Here is a 24,787-nt window from a genome sequence, read left to right as displayed (position 1 = left end):
TTAAGGCTGCCTGGTTGGCTTGGAAAGGATAGAACTAGAACAGTGGAACCATATTCATTACACCCCACCCTGTGTCTTTATTTCCTACTGGCTGGGATTTAAGGTGGAATTTTACTGGTTACATACACCCTGCAGTACTTTTTCTGGTCTAGAATTAATTTCACTCTTACTGTTTCCAAAGAGGCACTACAGGAGGTAGAAGACAGGCTCTGATGTCAGAGATTCCAACCCCACCTCAAATGTATATGAATTACACAACTTTGTACATATCATCTGATCTCTAAGCATCAGTTTCCTTATCTAAAAGATGAATACAATCCTCCCTCGGTATCTGCAGGGAACTGGCTCCAGGACCCCCTCGGATACCAAACCTGTGGATGCTCAAGTCCCTTATACAAAATGGTGCCATATTTTTGTGTAATCTATTCATGTTCTCCCATATACTTTAAATCATCTGCAGATTACTTATAAGACCCAATCAGTGTAAGTGCTTCAGTAAAATAGTTGTAACTACAATATAAATGCTATGTAATAGTTGAACAGCATATTTAAGTTTTGCTTTTTAGAATTTTCTGCAATTCTTTTCTAATATTTTCAATCCTCAGTTGGATGTGGAAACTCAATATGAAGGCCCAGCTGTAATATTAAAAAGACAGTTAGCATCTTCCTTTATCAGGCACTTAGCATGTACAGCACATGGTAAGTACCTGTTAAATGACAAGCACCACTGGTAATCCCCCTATGTACCAGCCACTATTTTTTGCTAAATGGGCAATGTCTGGACACTATTAAGCTAGTCTGTCTGCAGGATATTTCTCCTAAATCCTAACCCTAAGGGAGAAGTGAGCTGTGCTCCAAGGATTTCCAGCCAAGGGGTTTTGTCCCCAGGCTCTCCTGTACATGCCACATTCCCCCAGCTAAGTCAAGGGGCTCTCCAGTCCTCCAGTATGCCCTGTACTGTCCCCTGCACCCAGAACACCTCTTTTCTGGGGCCTCGATTTGCCTTCACAAAACCCTATGCTTTCTTTAGATGCCATTTCTGCCAGTGAATATTTTCTGGGTTTTTTTTTTTTTTCCCTACTAAATATGAGCTCTCTTTACTTTGGGTGGAGCAGTGTTTTCTTTGTCCCTCTCTGAAACAGTTATTTATTTTCAGTTTTGAATCATGAGGATTTGAGCATATTTTATATCGTCCCCTTAGCTATATGCTCCTAGAGGGCAGGAAAAAGTGAGATTTTGTCATTCTTGCAGTATCTTGTATGTGAGCGATGCCTCATGCATGACTGGCTCTGAGACTCATTACAACACTGGACAGAGTGGCTACACTTAACATTCTTACTTACCATGACCTTAATATGATTGGCCAGAAAGTTGTACAATGGTAATCCTCAAAGAAGAAGAGCTAAATGAGTTCTAAGTATTAAAAAAAAAAAAAAAGTCCCTTTTACAAAGAAAGCAAAAACAGCTTTTGGGAGAGTTTGAGGACTTGAGAAGGCCAAACAAGCAAAAATCACCTATGACGCCATCATCCAAACACAAGTATTTTCATTTCTGCTGTTAGCAGTTGCTTTGTCCAGACTTGTACAGCATCTTGGTATAGTTATTAACATATCATTTTCTGTCCTTTTTTCAAGTTCGCCATTGTATATAAGTTCACAGATGAGCTTCCCAGGTGGTGCTACTGGTAAAGAACATGCCTGCAAATGCGAGACATAAGAGATGTTCAGTCCCTGGGTCGGGAAGATCCCCCTGAGGGGGGCATGGCTACCCTCTCGAGTATTTTTGCCTGGAGAATCCTGTGAACAGAGGAACCTGGCAGGCTACAGCCCACAGGGTCTCAGAGAGTCAGACATGACTGAAGTGACTGAGCATGCATGAGTAAATCCACAAATATGTTGCTGACTAGGCTTCCTAATTATAATTTTTAATGGATGCATGGGTCACAGATCTATGATGAGCTGGAATTGGGCCCAAACTTTGTTTATCACCTGATCACTCTAAGCCCCTATTTTGACCATTAGATCACAGTGGTATTTGGGGTTCCTAAGGATTAGTGTGATTTCAGAGCAGTATTTTGGAATCCTTGAAAAGTTTGGGTATTTCCATTTCTCCCAATGCACAGACACCTTAGTAAATGACTATGTTCCCTTTAGGGATAGCTTGGAGGAAGACCTCCACTACGTATTTGCAGCATTGTTGCACAGTCCATCTTTAAGGGTCCAATTTTCCTCTTCAACCAGGAGCTTCAGATCTGTGAACTCATTGGGTCTATGAACTGGGCAAGAAGCTGATTCTTAATTGTGATAAGTCAAATTTCTGTCATATGGGTCAAGTAGTGTTTTGGTAGGCCAGCCACCCACTGCCGCCCCCCGCCCCCTCCCCTACTCTAGGATCGTCATCTCCACTGAAATCAGGAAGCCCATCTCAGTGGCAGCATTATCCAGCATCAACTTTGGCCTACAGAAAACAGCTCCCTGGAGGTATTCAAGATTGCTGGGGCTCCCTTACTAATGTATTTCTCAATACTTTAATGAGGGAAACATCCCTTGGACCCTTTCAAGGTGAGGAAAGACACATAGGTTACATGATAAATTACTCCATTATTCCTATCTCCCTAAGCCATTAGAATCCTTTCTATACATTATTCCAGCAAAATTCTGTCAAGTTGATATCATTGAATGTATTGTTGAACATAACGTTTCTGAGACAAGCAAACTGAGCCACTCCCAGCTGCTCAAACTAATACATTTGTTTTACCTAGCTTTTGCTGTATAACAAAACTTAGTGGCTTATGTTTATCATATGTTTTTATGATTTTGTAAGTTAGCAAATTGGGTTGGGCTCAACTGGGGCATTTCTTCCTTACATGTCAGCTGGGCTCATCCATGTGTTTGCAGTCGGTCTGGCGGTTTGACAGATTGGCAGAAAGATGCTGGCCTCAGCTGGTCTTACATGTCTTGGAGCTGCTGCCGATTGCTAGTGGGCCATGTGTCTCCAGCAGGTTAGTCAGGCTTCATCAACATGGAAGCTGGTCCAGAACAAGAAAAAAGAAGGCAAGCCCCAACATGCAAGGGCTTGACAGGTTTCTGTTTGCATCACATTTGTTCCAGTCTCATTGGCCAAAGCAAGTCAGACAGCTATGCCAAAGACCACTGTGGAAGGGGTTACATAAGGGCACAATATACAGAGTGGCATGATTCTCTGGGGGCTATGATTAACAGTTTACCATAGCATTAAGTCCAAAAATCTATGGAAAGTGTATTATATCAGGACTACCTAAATTAAGCCCCAACCCAATGTTCTGTTCTGTTCACCTTGGTCTGATACCTTAGAATCCACCCTCTGTTATATTAGATATGTTTATTCTAATATAAATGTAACCAAATCGTGTTATTCTTTTGGAGTATAACCCCCTTCCTCCTGATCAAGACTGTGCCCTTCTCTCCCTAAGCAGGCTGGGATCTGACTCCAGATAAAAGATTGAAGGCCATGAAAGTTGGGAGCAAAGGAGTTTAAAATGAATAGGGATCTCCATGCAAGGCAACTGCTCCATATATAGTCATTACAAAGTTTCATGCAAAGGAAGGCTAGTATCATCAAACAGGAAATAGAGGCTTATTTAAAGGAAGCTCAGTGATACTTGGGAGATTCAAGATTCTCAGCTTCATCCAAGTCCACTCAAATATTTCCATTCCTCAGAGTCCTATGCCTTCTAAATTACTGCCTAAACTTTGACATGTGAGATTTGGCCTGTCTGTGGATGCTTAGTTTGGGTCTGAATGTTTTAGATATGTCTCCTATATGTAGAGGGAATAAGAGATACTCTTAGGGGCATCCTTAGGAGCCCTCTGATACCCTGAAGATGATTTGAGTTGAAAGATATGAGCTTGTAATTTTTTCCTGCAAGCACAATATCACCATCAGGAGTAGCCATCTCACCTTACATTCCTTATAGTCATCTTCTCTACCATAATGATCACATACAGCAGTTACTTGATCTCCAAAAGCCAGCTGACCAGTGGCATTAAACCTGAGAAGAACATATGATGATGTCATCAATAAATCATGATGTCATCACATTCCACAAATTACTACTTCCCATCATCCATTGGTGAAGAGCTTAGCTCTGAGTGCAAAGCAAATGAATCCAGATTCCTGGTTTGAAAGTCTGTTTCCTGAAACCACTCCTAGTATCAAATACTGTATCAGCCAGGGTTCAATCAGAAAAACAGTATTTAATATAAGGAATTGGTTATAAAAATATTAGAAGGCAGAAAGAGTAAAAAGTGATACCAAGGAAACCAAGATATTAGAACTGAAGAGAACAAATCCCTTTCTGCTGTCTACTGCTACGACACATTCAGGAACTAGAAATAGGAAGGAATTCTCCTGTTCCCACATTCCAGTCCCTAAGGCTTCCCATTTATTAAACAGGAAATCAGCTGGCAAAGAAGGCTAGTAAAGGAGGTTTGCTGAATCAGAGCCCTACCACCAGCAGGTCAGAGTAGAGGAAGGTAGGCTTAGAACCAAGAACAGTTCAAAGGATCTCGTTGCTGGATCAAAACTTACCTGGGTAAAGGAGATGTATTCCTTGTGAGAGGAAAAATACAGAGACAATGAATTCCAATTGAACTGTAGGACAAGGAACTTGCTTAAACTTTGTGACATCTCACCACATAACAATAGCCTATTATGAATAGCCTTGATTCAGTCAGTTCAGTTCAGTGGCTCAGTCGTGTCTGATTCTTTGCAACCCCCGTGGACTGCAACACGCCAGGCCTCCCTGTCCATCACCAACTCCTGGAGTTTACTCAGACTCATGTCCATTGAGTCAGTGATGCCATCCAACCATCTCATCCTCTGTTGTCCCCTTCTCCTGCCTTCAATCTTTCCCAGCATCAGGGTCTTTTCCAATTAGTCAGCTCTTCACATCAGGTGGCCAAAGTATTGGAGTTTCAGCTTCAACATCAGTCCTTCCAATGAATATTCAGGACTGATTTCCTTTAGGATGGACTGGTTAGATTTCCTTGCAGGCCAAGGGACTCTCAAGAGTCTTCTCCAACACCACAGTTCAAAAGCATCAATTCTTCGGCACTCAGCTTTCTGTATAGTCCAACTCTCACATCTATTCATGACTACTGCAAAAACCATTTCTTGATTAATTGAGTAAAAAAATAACAACTAGGAACTGCTTTGGCCATGAGTATAGAACAAAATTAACTTATTTTAACATGCACTTTGCAGAAGAAGTTATATCACTTGGTGGCAAGCAAAAGAATATCCAATGCAAACTGGCTTAAATTAAAAAGCAGAATGTGTCAGCTTATGTTAACTGAAGAGTCAAAGATGCTGCCAAAGGTACAGTTGGGCAGAGGTGTCTTAACAGTGTCTTCTGTATCTCTGTCGAAGTTCTCTCCACTAGCTCTTCATTCTGTTGCCTTTTTGTTGACTCTACATTTGAAAATCATCTCCCTTTGTGATCACAAGGTGGTTGCAGTAGTTATTAAACCTTCCATGTTCAAATCGACACACACACAAAATGCCATTTTTCCAGCATTTGCAGCAATTCATATATTAACCCTAGACAAGTTTATGTCATGTGCCCTCTCCTAAACCTATCACTAGAAGAAAAACAATATGTGACTGATGTCTTAAGTTTGGAGCTCCACTCAACTGTTGTTGTTGTTGAGTGACTAAGTCATGTCTGACTCTTTGTGATCCCATGGACTGCTGAAGCACGCCAGGTTCTTCTGTTCTCCACAGTCTCCCAGAGTTTGCTCAGATTCATGTCCATTGAGTCAGTGATGCTATCTAACTGTCTCATCTTCTGCCACCTCCTTCTCCTTTGGCCTTTGATCTTTCCCAGCATCAGGGCCTTTTTCAATGAGTTAGCTCTTTGAATCAAATGGCCAAAGTATTGGAGCTTCAGCATCAGTCCTTTCAATGAATATTCAGGATTAACTTCCTTTAGGATTGACTGGTTTGATCTCTTTGCAGTCCAAGGGACTCTCAAGAGTCTTCTCCAGCACCACAGTTCGAAAGTATCAATTTTTTGAAGCTCAGCCTTCTTTATGGTTCAATCCTCACACCTATACATGACTACTGAAAAAATGAAAGCTTTGACTATCTGGACATTTGTCAGCAAAATGATGTCTCGGTTTTTTAATATGCTATCTGGGTTTGTCATAGCTTTCCTTCCAAGGAGCAAGCATCTTTCCATTTCATGGCCTCAGTCACCATCCACAGTGATTTGGGAGCCCAAGAAAATAATATCTGTTACTGCTTCCACGTTTTCCCCATCTATTTGGCATGAAATGATGGGACTGGATGCCATGATCTTAGTTTTTTGAATGTTGAGTGTAAAGCCAGCTTTTTCAGTCTCCTCTTTCACTTTCATCAAAAGGATCTTTAGCTCCTCTTTACTTTCTGCCATTAGAGTGGTATCATCTGCATATCTGAGGTTAATATTTCTCCCAACAATCTTGATTCCAGCTTGTGATTCATTCAGCCCAGCATTTTGCATGATGTACTCTGCATATAAGTTAAATAAATAGGGTGACAATATACAGCCTTGACATACTCCTTTCCCAGTTTTGAACCAGTCAGTCATTCCACCTCCAATTCTAACTTGCCAACTGACTCACATACAAGTTTCTCAGGAGACAGGTAAAGTGATTTGGTACTCCCATTTCTTTAAGAACTTTTAACAGTTTGTTGTGATCCACACAGTCAAGGGCTTTGGTGTAATCAATGAAGCAGAAGTAGATATTTTTCTAGAATTCCCTTGCTTTCCCCATGATCCAACGAATGTTGGCAATTTGATCTCTGGTCCCTCTGTCTCTTCAAAACCTTGCTTGTTCATCTGGAAATTCTTGGTTCACATACTGCTAAAGCCTAGCTTGAAGGATTTTGAGTATAACTTTGCTGGCATGTGAAATAGCACAATTATAATGTAGTTTGAACATTCTTTGGCATTTTTCCACTCAGTACATGTGAACTGAAAGTGTGGAGTACGGTAGGACCCCAAATTATAAATGGATGCTAGAGAGGAAAACCAATGTTTGCCATCAAAGCCAGTTATGTAATCAATCAACAGTTTATGAGCTCTTACTATCCACAAGGCTCTGGTGACTTAAGATGGCTAAATTATGGTCTTTGTCACTCACCACTAGGCTGAGAAGACAAAGATGAATGTAACCCTGATATCTGCCAGATGTTGGGATAGATGGATAAGAATCCTGGTGATGTCATTTGTGCTGAGATGTTGGAGGCCCCAGATGTTTCTGTGGGCCTCTCCTAGACTATATAGCACAAAATGTCAAAAGCCTATCCTAAGAAAAGTATTGCTCTCACATAACACCCTGAGGAAAAACACTTCCAATATATCATATTTTTGGTCATCCTGCCTTTTCTGATGATATACTTCTTACCTCTATGGCATTTCAGTTCACTTCAGTTCAGTCGCTCAGTCGTGTCTGACTCTGTGACCCCATGAAGTGCAGCACACCAGGCCTCCCTGTCCATCACCAACTCCCGGAGTTCACTCAAATTCATGTCCATTGAGTCGGTGATGCCATCCAGCCATCTCATTCCTTGTCATCCCCTTCTCCTCTTTCCCCAATCCCTCCCAGCCTCAGAGTCTTTTCCAATGAGTCAACTCTTCGCATAAGGTGGCCAAAGTACTGGAGTTTCAGCTTTAGCATCATTCCTTCCAAAGAAATCCCAGGGCTGATCTCCTTCAGAATGGACTGTTTGGATCTCCTTGCAGTCCAGGGGGCTCTTAAGAGTCTTCTCCAACACCACAGTTCAAAAGCATCAATTCTTCGGCGCTCAGCTTTCTTCACAGTCCAACTCTCACATGCATACATGATCACTGGAAAAACCATAGCCTTGACTAGACAGACCTTTGTTGGCAAAGTAATGTTTCTGCTTTTGAATATGCTATTTAGGTTGGTTATAACTTTCCTTCCAAGGAGTAAGCGTCTTTTAGTTTCATGGCTGCAATGACCATCTGCAGTGATTTTGGAGCCCCCCAAAATAAATTCTGACACTGTTTCTACTGTTTCCCCATCTATTTCCCATGAAGTGATGGGACCACATGCCATGATCTTCATTTTCTGAATGTTGAGCTTTAAGCCAACTTTTTCACTCTCCTCTTTCACTTTCATCAAGAGGCTTTTTAGTTCCTCTTCACTTTCGGCCATAAGGGTGGTATCATCTGCATATCTGAGGTTATTGATATTTCTCCCGGCAATCTTGATTCCAGATTGTGCTTCTTCCAGCCCAGCATTTCTCATGATGTACTCTGCATAGAAGTTAAATAAGCAGGGTGACAATATACAGCCTTGACGTACTCCTTTTCCTATTTGGAACCAGTCTGTTGTTCCATGTCCAGTTCTAACTGTTCCTTCCTGACCTGCATATAGGTTTCTCAAGAGGCAGGTCAGGTGGTCTGATATTCTCATCTCTCTCAGACTTTTCCACAGTTGATTGTGATCCACACAGTCAAAGGCTTTGGCATAGTCAATAAAGCAAAAATAGATGTTTTTCTGGAACTCTCTTGCTTTTTTCATGACCCAGCAGATGTTGGCAATTTGATCTCTAGTTCCTCTGCCTTTTCTAAAACCAGCTTGAACATCTGGAAGTTCACGGTTCACATATGGCATTTAGATGTGTTAAAGTGCAGGGGAGGGTTTGGACTATACATTATTTCTTTTGTTGAGCTTGAAACAATAGATAACCAGTGTTATAGTGTCAGTAGCCATCATGAGGGCAATTGTTTATCATTGTAGCTAACTTTCATACCATGTGCCAGACATAGTTCTAATGGCTTTACATGTATCACATTATTTAACCTTTGCAGTTTAATGAAACAGAGGCTATTCTTGTCTCCATTTTACATGTAAGCCAAGTGAAGTCCACAATAAAAGCTCACAGCACATAGCAGAACAAGACCTCAAGATTCTGCAGGTCGCTCTTGGTCCTAGGGCATATAATACAGTCAAGCTTACACCACATGGTACTTTGTAATTACATATGTGTTTGGTTTTCTCCAAAAGCCTGCATCATACCTAGGAATAGGCGCTGGATGTTTATTCATTTACAAAGTCCTAGAACCCAAACCCAAACGCAATACCACTTCAGTATTCTTGCCTTGAGAATCCCATGAACAGTATGAAAAGAGAAGATAGAACACTGAAACATAAACTCCCCAGGTCTGGAGGTGCCTGATATGCTACTGAAGAACTGTGGAGAAATAACTGAGGAAAGAATGAAGTTCAGTTCAGTTCATTTCACTTCAGTCACTCAGTCACGTTCGACAGTTTGCAACCCCATGGACTGCAGCACGCCAGGCTTCCTGTCCATCACTAACTCCCAGAGTTTACTCAAACTCATGTCCATTGAGTTGGTTATGCCATCCAACCATCTCATCCTCTGTCTTCCCCTGCTCCTCCCTTCTTCAATCCTTCCCAGCATCAGTGTCTTTTCAAATGAGTCAGCTCTTCACCTCAGGTGGCCAAAGTATTGGAGTTCCAGCTTCAGCATCAATCCTTCCAATGAATATTCAGGACTGATTTCCTTTAGGATGGACTGGTTGGGTCTCCTTGCAGTCCAAGGGACTCTCAAGAGTCTTCTCCAACACCACAGTTCAAAACCATCAATTCTTCAGCGTTCAGCTTTCTTTATAGTCCAACTCTCACATCCATACATGAATATTGGAAAAACTATAGCTTTGACTAGATAGACCTTTGTTGGCAAAGTAATGTCTCTGCTTTTTAATATGCTGTCTAGGTTGGTAATAACTTTTCTTCCAAGGAGCAAGCATCTTTTAATTTCAGGGCTGAAGTGACCATCTGCAGTGATTTTGGAGCCCCCAAAAATAAAGTCTGTCACTGTTTCCATTGATTACTCATCTATTTGCCGTGAAGTGATGGGGCCAGATGCCATGATCTTAGTTTTCTGAATGCTGAGTTTTAAGTCAACTTTTTCATTCTCCACTTTCACTTTCATCAAGAGGCTCTTTAGTTCTTCTTCACTTTCTGCCATAAGTGTGGTGTCATCTGCATATGAAGTTATTGATATTTCTTCCAGCAATCTTGATTCCAGCTGTTGCTTCATCCAGCCCAGCGTTTCTCATAATGTACTCTGCATATGAGTTAAATAAGCAGGGTGACAGTATACACCATTGATGTACTCCTTTCCTGATTTGGAATCAGTCTGTTATTCCATGCCCGGTTCTAATTGTTGCTTCCTGATCTGCATACTGATTTCTCAGGAGGCAGGTCAGGTGATCTGGTATTCCCATCTCTTTAAGAATTTTTCACAGTTGATTGTGACACAGTCAAAGGCTTTGGCATAGTCAATAAAGCAGAAAGCAGATGTTTTTCTGGAACTCTCTTGCTCTTTCGATGATCCAACGGATGTTGGCAACTTGATCTCTGGTTCCTCTGCCTTTTCTATTTTTAAAATATATTTATTTATTTTAATTGGAGGCTAATTACTTTACACTATTGTAGTGGTTTTTGCCATACATTGACATGAATCAGCCATGGGTGTACATGTGTCCGCCATCCTGAACCCCCTTCCCAACTCCTTCCCCATCCCATCCCTCAGGGTCATCCCTGTGCACAGGTTTTGAGTGCCCTGTTTAATGCATCAAAGTTGGACTGGTGATCTATTTCACATATGGTATTATGCATGTTTCAATGTATTCTCTCAAATCACCCCACCCTTGCCTTCTCCCACTGAGTCCAAAAGTCTGTTATTTACATCTGTGTCTCTTTCGCTGTCTCATATATAGGTTCACGGTTACCATCTTTCTAAACTGCGTATATACGCCGTAATATACTGTATTGGTGGGTTTTTTTTTTTTCTGACTTCACTCTGTATAATAGGCTTCAGTTTCAACCATCTCATTAGAACTGGTTCAAATGTGTTCTTTTAAAAAGCTGAGTAGTATTTCATTGTGTATATGTACCACAGCTTTCTTATCCATTCATCTGCTAATGGACATCTAGGTTGCTTCCATGTCCTAGCTATTGTAAACAGTGCTGTGATGAGCACTGGGGTACACGTGTCTCTTTTCATTCTGGCTTCTTCGGTGTGTATGCCCAGCAGTGGGATTGCTAAGTCATACAGCAGTTCTATTTACAGTTTTTTTAAGAAATCTCTACACTGTTCTCCATAATGGCTGTACTAGTCTGCATTTCCACCAACAGTGAGAGGGTTCCCTTTTCTCCCCACCTCTCCAGCATTTATTGTTTGGAGACTTTTTGATAGCAGTCATTCTGACTGGTGTGAGATGGTACCTCATTTGCATTTCTCTGATAATGAGTGATGTTGAGCATCTTTTCATGTGTTTGTTAGCCATCTGTATGTCTTCTTTGGAGAAATGTCTGTTTAGTTCTTTTGCCCATTTTTTGATTGGGTTGCTTATTTTTTTGGTATTGAGCTTCATGAGCTGCTTGTATATTTTTGAGACTAATCCTTTGTCAGTTGCTTATTTGCTATTATTTTTCCCATTCTGAAGACTGTCTTTTCATCTTGCTTATAGTTTCCTTCATTGTGAAAAAGTTTTTATGTTTAATTAGGTCAATTTGTTTATTTTTGCTTTTATTTCCATTCTCTGGGAGATGGGTCATAAAGGATTCTGCTGTGATTTATGTCAGAGAGTGTTTTGCCTATGTTTTCCTCTAGGAGTTTTATAGTTTCTGGCCTTAGATTTAGATCTTTAATCCATTTTGAGTTTGTTTGTGTATGATGTTAGAAAGTATTCTAGTTTCATTCTTTTACAAGTGGCTGACCAATTTTCCCAGCACCACTTATTAAAGAGATTGTCTTTTCTCCATTGTATATTCTTGCCTCGTTTATCAAAGATAAAGTGTCCATAGGTGCGTGGATTTATCTCTGGGCTTTCTATTTTGTTCCGTTGGTCTATATTTCTGTGTTTGTGCCAGTACCATACTGTCTTGATGACTGTAGCTTTGTAGTATAGTCTGAAGTCAGGCAGGTTGATTCCTCCAGTTCCATTCTTCTTTCTCAGGATTGCTTTGGCTATTAAGGCTTTTTGTATTTCCATACAAATTGTGAGATTATTTGTTCTAGTTCTGTGAAAAATGCCATTGATAGCTTGTTAGGGATTGCATTGAATCTACAGATTGCTTTGGGTAGTGTACTCATTTTCACTATATTGATTCTTCCAATCCATGAACATGGTTTATTTCTCCATCTATTTGTGTCATCTTTGATTTCTTTCATCAGTGTTTTATAGTTTTTTATATATAGGTCTTTGGTTTCCTTAGGTAGATTTATTCCTAAGTATTTTATTCTTTTTGTTGCAGTGGTGAATGGAATTGTTTCCTTAATTTCCTTTTCTGTTTTCTCATTGTTAATGTATAGGAATGCAAGGGATTTCTGTGTGTTAATTTTATATCCTGAAACTTTACTATATTCATTGATTAGCTCTAATAATTTTCTGGTGGAGTCTTTAGGGTTTTCTATGTAGAGGATCATGTCATCTGCAAACAGTGAGAGTTTTACTTCTTCTTTTCCAATCTGGATTCCTTTATTTCTTTTTCTTCTCTGATTGCTCTGGCTAAAACTTCTAAAACTATTTTGAATAGTAGTGGTGAAAGCAGGCACCCTTGTCTTGTTCCTGACTTTAGGGGAAATGCTTTCAATTTTTCACCATTGAGGATAATGTTTGCTGTGGGTTTATCATATATGGCTTTTATTATGTTGAGGTATGTTCCTTCTATGCCTGCCTACTGGAGGGTTTTTATTATAAATGGATGCTGAATTTTCTCAAAGGCTTTCTCTGCTCTATTGAGATAATCATATGGTTTTTATCTTCCAATTTGTTAATGTTGTGTATCACATTGATTTGTGAATATTGAAGAATCCTTGCATCCCTGATATAAAGCCCACTTGGTCATGATGTATGCTCTTTTTAATATGTTGTTGGATTCTGTTTGCTAGAATTTTGTTGAAGATTTTTGCATCTATGTTCATCAGTGAATTGGCCTGTATCTTTTTTGTGGCATCTCTGTCTGGTTTTGGTATTAGGGCAGAAAAATATTCAGCAGGTAAAGGAACATGATAAATGCCCACCAAACCAAACAAAAGAGGAGAAGATAGGGAGTCTATCTGAAAAAGAATTCAGAATAATGATAGTAAAGATGATCCAAAATCTTGAAAACAAAATGGAGTTATAGATAAATGGACTAGAGGCAAGGATTGAGAAGATGCAAGAAATGTTTAACAAGGAATAGAAGAAATTTTTTAAAAGAGTCAGTCAATAATGAATAATGCAATAACTGAGATCAAAAGCACTCTGGAGGGAATCAACAGGAGAATAACTGAGGCAGAAGATAGGATAAGTGAGGTGGAAGATAGAATGGTGGAAGTAAATGAAGCAGAATGGAAAAAGGTAAAAGAATTTTAAAAAATGAGTACAACCTCAGAGACCTCTGGGACAATGTTAAATGCCCCAATGTTCGAATCATAGGAATCCCAGAAGAAGACAAAAAGAAAGGGCATGAGAAAATACTTGAGATAATAGTTGAAAACTTCCTTAAAATGGGAAAGGAAATAGTCACCCAAGTCCAAGAAACCCAGAGAGTCCCAAACAGGATAAACCCAAGGTGAAACACCCCAAGACACATATTAATCAAATTAATGAAGATCAAACACAAAGAGCAAATATTAAAAGTAGCAAGGAAAAAACAACAAATAACACACAAGGGGATTCCCAGAAGGATAACAGCTGATCTTTCAATAGAAACTCTTCAGGCCAGAAGGGAATGGCAAGACATACTTAAAGTGATGAAAGAGAAAAACCTACAACCCAGATTACTATACCCAGCAAGGATCTCATTCAAATATGAAGGAGAAATCAAAAGCTTTACAGACAAGCAAAAGCTCAGAGAATTGAGCACGACCAAACCAGCTGTTCAACAAATGCTAAAAGATCTTCTCTAGCCAGGAAACATAGAAAAGGTTTATAAACTCAAACCCAAAACAATAAAGTAAATGGCAATGGAATCATACTTATCAATAATTACCTTAAATGTAAATCAATTCAATGCCCCAACCAAAAGACAAAGACTGGCTGAATGAATACAGGTCTTGTTTCTGTATCAGCATTCATTATGCTGTCTACAAGAGACCCACCTCAAACCAAGGGACACATACAGACTTAAAGTGAAAGGCTGGAAAAAAGATATTTCATGCAAATGGAGACCAAAAGAAAGCAGGAGTAGCAATACTCATATCAGATAAAATAGACTTTGCAATGAAGGCTGTGAAAAGAGACAAAGAAGGACACTACATAATGATCAAAGGATCAATCCAAGAAGAAGATATGACAATTATAAATATATATGCACCCAACTTAGGAGCACCACAATATATAAGGTAAGTGCTAACAAGTATGAAAGGGGAAATTAACAGTAACACAATATAGTGGGATACTTTAATACCCCACTCACACCTATGGATAGATCAACCAAACAGAAAATTAGAAAGGAAACACAAACTTTAAATGATACAATGGACCAGTTAGATCTAACTGATATCTATAGAACATTTCACCCCCAAAATATGAATTTCACCTTTATCTCAAGTGCACATGGAACATTCTCCAGGATAGACCACATCCTGAGCCATAAATCTAGCCTTTGTAAATTCAAAAAAATTTAAATCATCTGAAAGCACCTTTTCTGATCACAATGCAGTAAGATTAGATGTCAACTACAGGGGAAAAAAAACTATTAAAAATACAAACATATGGAGGCTAGACAACACACTTTGAATAACCAACAAATCACAGAAGAAATTTTTTAAAAAGTCAAAAAAGAAATCAAAATATGCATGGAAACAAATGAAAATGAAAACACAACAACCCAAAACCTATGGGATTCAGTAAAAGCAGTGCCAAGGGGAAGGTTCACAGCAATACAAGCTTATCTCAAGAAGCAAGAGAAAAATCAAGTAAATAACCTAACTTTGCACCTAAAGCAACTAGAAAAAGAAGAAATGAAGAAACCCAGAGGTAGTAGAAGGAAAGAAATCATAAAAATTAGGGCAGAAGTAAAAGAAACAAATGAGACTATAGCAAAAATCGAAAACTAAAAGCTGGTTCTTTGAGAAGATAAATAAAACAGACAAGCCATTAGCCAGACTCATCAAGAAAAAAAGGGAGAAGAATCAAATAACAAAATTAGAAATGAAAATGGAGAAATCACACCAGACAACACAGAAATACAAAGGATCGTAAGAGACTACTATTAGCAACTATATGCCAATAAAATGGACAACTTGGAAGAAATGGACGAATCCTTAGGAAAGTATAACCTTCCAAAACTGAACCAGGAAGAAACAGAAAATCTTAACAGACCCATCATAAGCACGGAATTCAAAACTGTAATAAAAAATCTTCCAACAAACAAAGCCCAGGACCAGATGGCTTCACAGGTGAATTCTACCAAAAACTTTGAGAAGAGCCAACACCTATCCTACTCAAACTCTTTCAGAAAATTGCAGAGGAAAGCAAACTGCCAAACTCATTCTATGAGGTCACCATCACCCTAATACCAAAATCATACAGAGATGCCTTTTCTAAATCCAGCTTGAACATCTGGAAGTTCATGGTTCATGTACTGTTGAAGCCTGACTTGGAGAATTCTGAGCATTACTTTACTAGTGTGTGAGATGAGTACAATTGTGCCATAGTTTGAGCATTCTTTGGCATTGCCTTTCTTTGGAATTGAAATGAAAACTGATCTTTTCCAGTCCTATGCCCATGGCTGAGTTTTCCAAATTTGCTGGCATATTGAGTGTAGCACTTTTATAACATCATTTTTCAGGATTTGACATGGCTCCACTGGAATTCCATAACCTCCACTAGCTTTGTTTGTAGTGATGCTTTCTAAGGCCCACTTGACTTTGCATTCAAGGATGTCTGGCTCTAGGTGAGTGATCAGACCATTGTGATTATCTGGGTCATGAACATCTTCTTTGCATAGTTCTGTGTATTCTTGCCACCTCTTCTTAATATCTTGTGTTTCTGATAGGTCCATACCATTTCTGTTCTTTATTGTCCCCATCTTTGCATGAAATGTTCCTTTGGTATCTCTAATTTTCTTGAAGAGGTCTCTAATCTTTTCCATTCTATTGTCTTCCTCTATTTCTTTGCACTGATCACTGAGGAAGGCTTTCTTATCTCTCCTTGCTATTCTTTCCAACTCTGCATTCAGATGCTTATATGTTTCCTTTTCTCCTTTGTTTTTCACTTCTCTTCTTGTTTCAGCTATTTGTAAGGCCTCCTCAGACAACCATTTTGATATTTTGCACTTCTTTTTCTTGGGGATGGTCTCGATCCCTGTCTCTTGTACAATGTCATGAACCTCCATCCATAGTTCTTCAGGCACTCTGTCTATCATATCTAATCCCTTGAATCTATTTGTCACTTCCACTGTATAATTGTAACGGATTTTATTTAGGTCATACCTGAATGATCTAGTGGTTTTCCCTACTTTCTTCTATTTAAGTCTTAATTTGGCAATAAGGAATTCATGATCTGAGCCACAGTCAGCTCCTGGTCTTGTTTTTGCTGACTGTATAGAGCTTCTCCATCTTTGACTACAAAGAAAGATGCAGCCAAAAAAAGCAAAAACAACACCCAGTTGCAGATGTGACTGGTGATGGAAGTAAAGTCTGATGCTCTAAAGGACAATATTGCATAGGAACCTGGAATCAACATAAATTGGAACTAGTCAAACAGGAGATGGCAGGACTGAACATCGACATTTTAGGAATCAGTGAACTGAAATGGAAAGGAATGAGTGAATTTAACTCAGATAACCATTATATCTACATCTGTGGGCAAAAATCCCTTAGAAGAAATGGAGTAGCCCTCCTGGTCAACAAAAGAGTCCAAAGGGCAGTTCTTGGGTGCAGTCTCAAAAACAACAGAATGATCTCTGTTCGTTTCCAAGGAAACCATTCAATATCACAGTAATGCAAGTCTATGCCCAACAAGAATGCTGAAGAACCTGAAGTTGAATGGTTCTATGAAGACCTATAAGATCATCTAGAACTAACACCCTCAAAAAAATTTCCTTTTCATTATAAGGGACTAGAATGCAAAAAAATCAAGAGATACTTGGAGTAAAAGGCAAGTTTGGTCTTGGAGTACAGAATGAAGCAGTGCAAAGGCTAAGAGAGTTTTGCCAAGAGAATGCACTGGTCATAGCAAACACCCTCTTCCAACAACACAAGAGAAGACTCTACACGTGGACATTACTAGATGGTCAATACTGAAATCAGAATGATTATATTCTTTGCAGCCAAAGATAGAGAAGTTCTATACAGTCAGCATAAACAAGACCAGGAGCTGACTGTGGCTCAGATCATGAACTCCTTATTGCCAAATTCAGACTTAAATTGAAGAAAGGGAAAACCATTAGACCATTCAGGTATGATCTAAATCAAATCCCTTATGATTATACAGTGGAGGTGACAAATTCAAGGGATTAGATCTGATAGAGTGCCTGAAGAACTATGGATGGAGGTTCATGACATGGTGCAAGAGGCATTGATCAAGACCATCCCCAAGAAAAAGAAACGCAAAAAGGCAAAATGGTTGTCTGAGGAGGCCTTACAAATAGCTGTGAAAAGAAGAGAAGCAAAAGGCAAAGGAGAAAAGGAAAGGCATACCTGTTTGAATGCAGAGTTTGAAAGAATAGCAAGGAAAGATAAGAAAGCCTTCCTCAGTGATCAGTGCAAAGAAATAGAGGAAAACAACAGAATGGGAAAGACTAGAGATCTCTTCAAGAAAATTAGAAATACCAAGGGAACATTTCATGCAAAGATGGGCACAATAAAGGACAGAAATGGTATGGACCTAACAGAAGCACACACTATTAAGAGAAGGTGACAAGAATACACAGAAGAACTATACAAAAAAGATCTTCATGACCCAGATAATCACAATGGTCTGATCACTCACCTAGAGCCAGACATCCTCGAATGCAAAGTCAAGTGGGCCTTAGGAAGCATCACTATGAACAAAGCTAGAGGAGGTGATGGAATTCCAGTTGAGCTATTTCAAATCCTGAAAGATGATGTTGTAAAAGTGCTGCACTCAATATGCCAGCAAATTTGGAAAACTCAGCTGTGGCCACAGGACTGGAAAAGGTCAGTTTTCATTCCAGTCCCAAAGAAAGGCAATGCCAAAGAATACTCAAGCTACTGCACAATTGCATTAATCTCACACACTAGCAAAGTAATGCTCAAAATTCTCCAAGCCAGGCTTCAACAGTACATGAACCGTGACCTTCCAGATGTTCAAGCTGGATTTAGATAAGGCAGAGAAACCAGAGATCAAATTGCCAACATCTGTTGGATCATTGAAAAAGCAAGAAAGTTCCAGAAAAACATCTGTTTCTGCTTTATTGGCTATACACAAAGCCTTTGACTGTGTGGATTCCAACAAACTGTGGAAAATTCTGAAAGAGATGGAAATACCAGACCACCTGACCTGCCTCCTGATAAATTCATATGCAGATCAAGAAGCAACAGTTAGAACTGGACATGGAACAACAGAGTGGTTCCAAATCAGGAAAGGAGTACATCAATGGTATATATTGTCACCCTGCTTATTTAACTTATATGCAGAGTACATCATGCGAATTGCTGGGCTGTATGAAGCACAAGCTGGCATCAAGATTGCTGGAAGAAATATCAATAACTTCAGAAATGCAGATGACACCACACTATGACAGAAAGCAAAGAAGAACTAAAAGGCTCTTGATGAAAGTGAAAAGGTAGCTTAAAACTCAACATTCAGAAAACTAAGATCCTGGCATCTGGTCCCATCACTTCATGGCAAATAGATGAGGAAACAATGGAAACAGTGAGACTCTTTATTTTCTTGGGCTCCAAAATCGCTGCAGATGGTGACTGCAATCATGAAATCAAAATACGCTTGCTCCTTGGAAGAAAAGCTATGACCAACCTAGACATCATATTAAAAAGCAGAGATAGTACTTTGCCAACAAAGGTCCATCAAGTCAAAGTTATGGTCTTCCCAGTAGTCATGTATGGATGTGAGAGTTGGACTATAAAGAAAGCTAAGTGCTGAAGAATTAATGTTTTTGAACTGTGGTGTTGGAGAAACTTTGGAGAGTCCTTGGACTACAAGGAGATCCAGCCAGTCCATCCTAAAGGAAATCAGTCCTGAATATTCATTGGAAGGACTAATGCTGAAGCTGAAACTCCAATACTTTGGCCACCTGAGGCGAAGAACTGACTCATTGTAAAAGACCCTGGTGCGGGGAAGGATTGAAGGCGGGAGGAGAAGGGGACGACAGAGGATGAGACAGCTGGATGGCATCCCTGACTTGATGGACATGAGGTTGAGTAAACTCTGGGAGTTGGTGATGGATAGGGAAACCTGGCGTGCTGGAGTCCATGGGGTTTCAAAGAGTCAGACATGACTGAGCAACTGAACTAACCTGAGAACTCAAACCAATATTGACTCATAGAAGATCTTAACAAAATACTATGGAATTGGATTGAGGACAAAAGCAGAGAGTCTAGGGAAAAGAGACCAATGTGGAAAATTGTAATTATGAATCTCGAGCACATCCAGTGGCAAGGAGTCCCTGTCCTTCCAGCACATGCATTCCTACCACCTGTGTGGTCTGTCCCTCCAGTGGTGATGGATGCACTGGATTCACATAGCTTGATGACCAGCCATTAACATTATTCCAACCACCATCCTCTCTTCCCACCCCATCCTAATTCTATAGCTCCTGAGCAAACTGATTATAATTTGACTTTTCATACAGATTCTTCTATGGGAATAGAATGTTGTGAACCAATATCTGATATGCACATTGATGGTATTTCTTATTATATTAAAGTCCAAGGAATTTGGTTGGCATGGTACAATTTTTTAGTTTAATTCTGAGTGTACTGACAGAATCAATTTTTTGGACCTTTAAGGTAAGACCTTGGTGATGTCAACTTTTCCTGTAAGGACACTTAGGTCATCATCTGCCTCCTACAACACATGTTGTCTATAACTGTGTATTCTTAAAAGCAGGCTCCACTTAGAAGAGGCAAACTCAAAGAGAGCAGCATGGCTTCTGCTCAGTTCTATTTGTTCTATAAAAACAGAATTCCATTTTAAAACAGAATAGCTACAAGAAGTACAGAGGAAGCAACCAACGCCTGAAATTTTGTGTTGTACAGATCAAAGAGGAATAAAATCAGGCTGCTAGTCAAGTCAGGCAACATCCCAATGTCTCAGTTCCCCTTGCTTTAAAATTGAAAAAATGAAAGGCTTTACAATTCATTTAACATTCAAAGAAAAACAAAACTTAAGTAGGCCTTTTAAATCATTCAGTTCAGTTCAGTTCAGTTTCAGTTCAGTTGCTCAGTCGTGTCTGACTCTTTGTGACCCCATGAATCACAGCACGCCAGGCCTCCCTGTCCATCACCAACTCCCGGAGTTCACTCATCAGACTCATGTCTATCGAGTCGGTGATGCTATCCAGCTGTCTCATCCTCTGTCATCCCCTTCTCCTCCTGCCCCCAATCCCTCCCAGCATCAGAGTCTTTTCCAATGAGTCAACTCTTCGCATAAGGTGGCCAAAGTACTGGAGTTTCAGCTTTAGCATCATTCCGTCCAAAGAAATCCCAGGGCTGATCTCCTTCAGAATGGACTGGCTGGATCTCCTTGCAGTCCAAGGGGCTCTCAAGAGTCTTCTCCAACACCACACTTCAAAAGCATCAATTCTTCAGCGCTCAGCTTTCTTCACAGTCCAACTCTCACATCCATACATGACCACTGGAAAAACCATAGCCTTGACTAGACAGACCTTTGTTGGCAAAGTAATGTCTCTGCTTTTCAATATGCTATCTAGGTTGATCACAACTTTCCTTCCAAGGAGGAAGCGTCTTTTAGTTTCATGGCTGCAGTCACCATCTGCAGTAATTTTGGAGCCCAAAAAATAAAGTCTGACACTGTTTCCACTGTTTCCCCATCTATCTGCCATGAAGTGATGGGACTGGATGCCATGATCTTCGTTTTCTGAATGTTGATCTTTAAGCCAACTTTTTCACTCTCCTCTTTCACTTTCATCAAGAGGCTTTTTAGTTCCTCTTCACTTTCAGCCATAAGGGTGGTGTCATCTGCATATCTGAGATTATTGATATTTCTTCCGGCAATCTTGACTCCAGCTTGTGCTTCTTCCAGCCCCGTGTTTCTCATGATGTACTCTGCATATAAGTTAAATAAGCAGGGTGACAATATACAGCCTTGATGTACTCCTTTTCCTATTTGGAACCAGTCTGTTGTTCCATGTCCAGTTCTAACTGTTGCTTCCTGACTTGCATATAGGTTTCTCAAGAGTCAGGTCATTACATTGGCAAAAACCTTTTTAAATTTTAACATATAATGCTCCAGAATATTAAATTGATAGAAGTTGAGCCTGGCAGGATATAGTCTATAGGGTCACAAAGAGTCACACAAGACTGAAGCGACTTAATACAGACACACACACACTCTTAAGTTGTTAGTGGTCATATAAATCAGTACAAATTTGGAAGGAAGGTAATTTGTCTATAGATCAGGGCTCTTAAAGTTTTTCATACCATTTGCTTGAGGAATTCTACATATTTTAATCTGAGGAAATAGTTAAAAAAAAAACAGAAAAAGCAATAAACATGGAGAGGTTCATTACAAATGTAAATATATATATATATGTATGATTTTTTAAAAGCTTTGCCATAACTCTGAAAGAATGAAAAATGTACAAAACTCTATACTTGCTTTGATTACTCAATTAAAAAAAATGAACTAGAAAAAATTATTGAATAAATAGCAAGAATCATGTCGAGGTTCATGCTTTTATCCAAATATACCATTCCAAGGGTTTTTTAAAAAAGGAAATCCATAGACTGAAGTGGAATACGTTAATAGATGAAAACATACATTACAGTGTTACCTGTTGTTGTTTAATCGCTAAGTCTTGTCCAACTCCTCTGCAATTCCATGGACTGTAGCCTGCCAGGCTCCTCTGTCCATGGGACTTCCCAGGCAAGAATATTGCAGTGGGTTGCCATTTCCTCCTCCAAGGCATCTTCCCAACCCAGGTATCAAACCCGGGTCTCCTGCATTGGCTGGTTAATTCATTACCACTGAAGCACCAGGAAAGCCCATACAGTGTTATCTAGATGGCCCCAAACTGGAAATAATCTGTCAAACAAAACAGAAGTGAATTAGTCATAGTGATATATATTTGCATTACTGATCACTATCTAGTTATAAAGATTATGTAGAAATATGAAATAACTATGATATAATTTTAAGTAGAGAAATAGTTTCTATATATTAAATGCTTACCATGAGCCTGTCATTCTGTTACTCAATTTATATACTTTATCGCTTTTGGCACCCCACTCCAGTACTCTTGCCTAGAAAATCCCATGGACAAAGGAGCCTGGTAGGCTGCAGTCCCTGGGGTCGCTAAGAGTCGGGCATGACTGAGCGACTTCACTTTCGCTTTTCACTTTCATGCATTGGAGAAGGACATGGCAACCCACTCCAGTGTTCTTGCCTGGAGAATCCCAAGGACGGGGGAGCCTAGTAGGCTGCCGTCTGTGGGGTCGCACAGGGTCGGACACAACTGAAGCGACTTAGCAGTAGCAGTAGCAGTAGCAGTGCTAGCAGAACCTGATAAGTAGGTAGAGTGCTATCCTCAGTGACAGTAAGACAGTTGTAACAAGGTTGCTTAATAATTTTCCTGAGTTCACACAGCTAGTAGTCAGACCTAAAGCTAACTGATATCAAAGCCATTTCCCCTTAACTAAAAATGTTATAAAATCCCTAGACACCTAAGGTAGTAAACAAAGTAAATATAATACACATATATGGAGAAAAAGAGAAAATCAGAGTGGAGCAATGGTGTTCAGTTCAGTTCAGTTCAGTTCAGGCACCTCAGTTGTGTCCGACTCTTTGTGACCCCATGAACTGCAGCACGCCAGGCCTCCCTGTCCATCACCAACTCACAGAGCCAACCCAAACTCATGTCCATTGAGTCGGTGATGCCATCCACCCATCTTATTCTCTGTCGTCCCCTTCTCCTCCTGCCCTCAATCTTTCCCAGCATCAGGGTCTTTTCAAGAGTCAGCTCTTAACATCAGGTGGCCAAAGTATTGGTGTTTCAGCTTCAACATCAGTCCTTCCAATGAACACCCAGGTGCAATGGTATAGATAGTCTCATAGTAATTTTTTCCCTTCTATTACAGTGTTGAGTACAAACAAACTAGCAAATAAAATGTTAACAGTGAGAATCAGACAAAAGTCTGGAAAGATGTATACTAAAGTGTTAATAGAGTTTTGTTAAAGTGGCAAAGTTCAGTGTAATTTTCTCCTTTTCTCTATTTTACAAGGTTTTTTGGTAACATATATTGCTTCCCTGGTAGCTCAACTGGTAAAGAATCTGCCTGCAATGCAGGAGCCACAGGTTTGATCCCTAGGTTGGGAAGGTTGCCTGGAGAAGGGATAGGTTACCCATTCCTGTATTCTTGGGCTTCCCTGGTGGCTCAGATGGTAAAGAATCTGCCTGTGATGGCTAAGACCTGGGATCGATCCCTGAGTTGGGAAGATCCCCTGGAGAAGGGAACAGCTACCCACTCCATGGGTAGAGTTCCATGGACATGATGGACAGAGGAAACTGGCAGGCTACAGTCCATGGGGTCACAAAGAGTCAGACATGACTGAGTGATTTTCACACTTCACATAAGACTTTTGAAAAATACTTTAAATGCTTCAGCAACACATATGCTAAGATTGGAAAGATACTGAGAAAGATAGTATGGCCCCTGCACCGGGATGACACACAATTTAATGGAGCATCACATACACACACACACACACACACACATACATATACATCTGTCCTCTGTGATACAGAAACCAGAGCTCTGTAAACTTATTGATCATTGAAACACTGTGATATTCAGAAACAGCAATGGTACTCCTGGTGGTATAAGTGTTATTAAGAATACAGTATATCTGTCATTTCTTTCAAAATTCTTGGTGTTACTTTCTATAGAGTCCTATTTTTTAAAACAGGTTTGAGAAGAAAATCTAAAAGCTGATATTCCTTTTTTTACTCCCTTCCTCTCCTTTCCTTTGCTTTTTTAACTATAAAATTTGTGTGGTATGTGATAATAGTAACTCTCTCCGTTTATGTGATAAGTGCAAGGGCAATTTTATTTTCATTATATTCTTCCTGTATTTGAAAGGTTTTGAAAAACACATTTAACAATTTAAATCTGAAAAATTATCTTTAAATTTAACATTATAAATTATTAAATTTGAAAGAGTTTAAAAGTATTTTTGAAATTTTAGAAGTTCTGTATTTATTGAAAATCAAAACATGGCACACATACCAAGTATAATGATATGTTTGGCAAAACTCTTGTAAGCACAACTCATGTTTTTTCCCTTTCTGATACAAACTTTCACCTGTGTTTTGAAGAGGCTCTAAAAAGAAACTAAAAGGAAAATTTGCTAAGTGAAAGTTTGAGAAGGTTCTGGGGTTGCCAACATCTTGCCTGCTTAACTGAACGTCGCATTGGCCGCTGCACGCACCGCATGGCTGGGCTGCAACACAGCACATGACACACATGTGACAGCACGAGCGGCTCGCGTTCTTTCCGAGTGGTGCTCTGGGGAGTCATCCTCAAGAACCACCCTCCTAAAGGCAGA

The 24,787-nt window shown here is 39.7% G+C and overlaps 1 non-coding gene across 1 annotated transcript; it reads left to right on the top strand.

Moving 5' to 3' along the window:
- Nucleotides 1–23,837: 23,837 nt before the first annotated feature.
- Nucleotides 23,838–23,940, top strand: LOC128052884 (U6 spliceosomal RNA). The gene has a single exon (XR_008199849.1). It is a non-coding gene; the product is annotated as a U6 spliceosomal RNA (small nuclear RNA).
- The last annotated feature ends 847 nt before the right edge of the window (nucleotides 23,941–24,787 follow it).

The sequence above is a fragment of the Budorcas taxicolor genome, chromosome 8, assembly GCF_023091745.1.
Source record: "Budorcas taxicolor isolate Tak-1 chromosome 8, Takin1.1, whole genome shotgun sequence".
Classification (NCBI taxonomy): domain Eukaryota; kingdom Metazoa; phylum Chordata; class Mammalia; order Artiodactyla; family Bovidae; genus Budorcas; species Budorcas taxicolor.
Note: the sequence above shows the minus strand (reverse complement) of the source record. Positions and strands in the feature narration are given on the sequence as shown.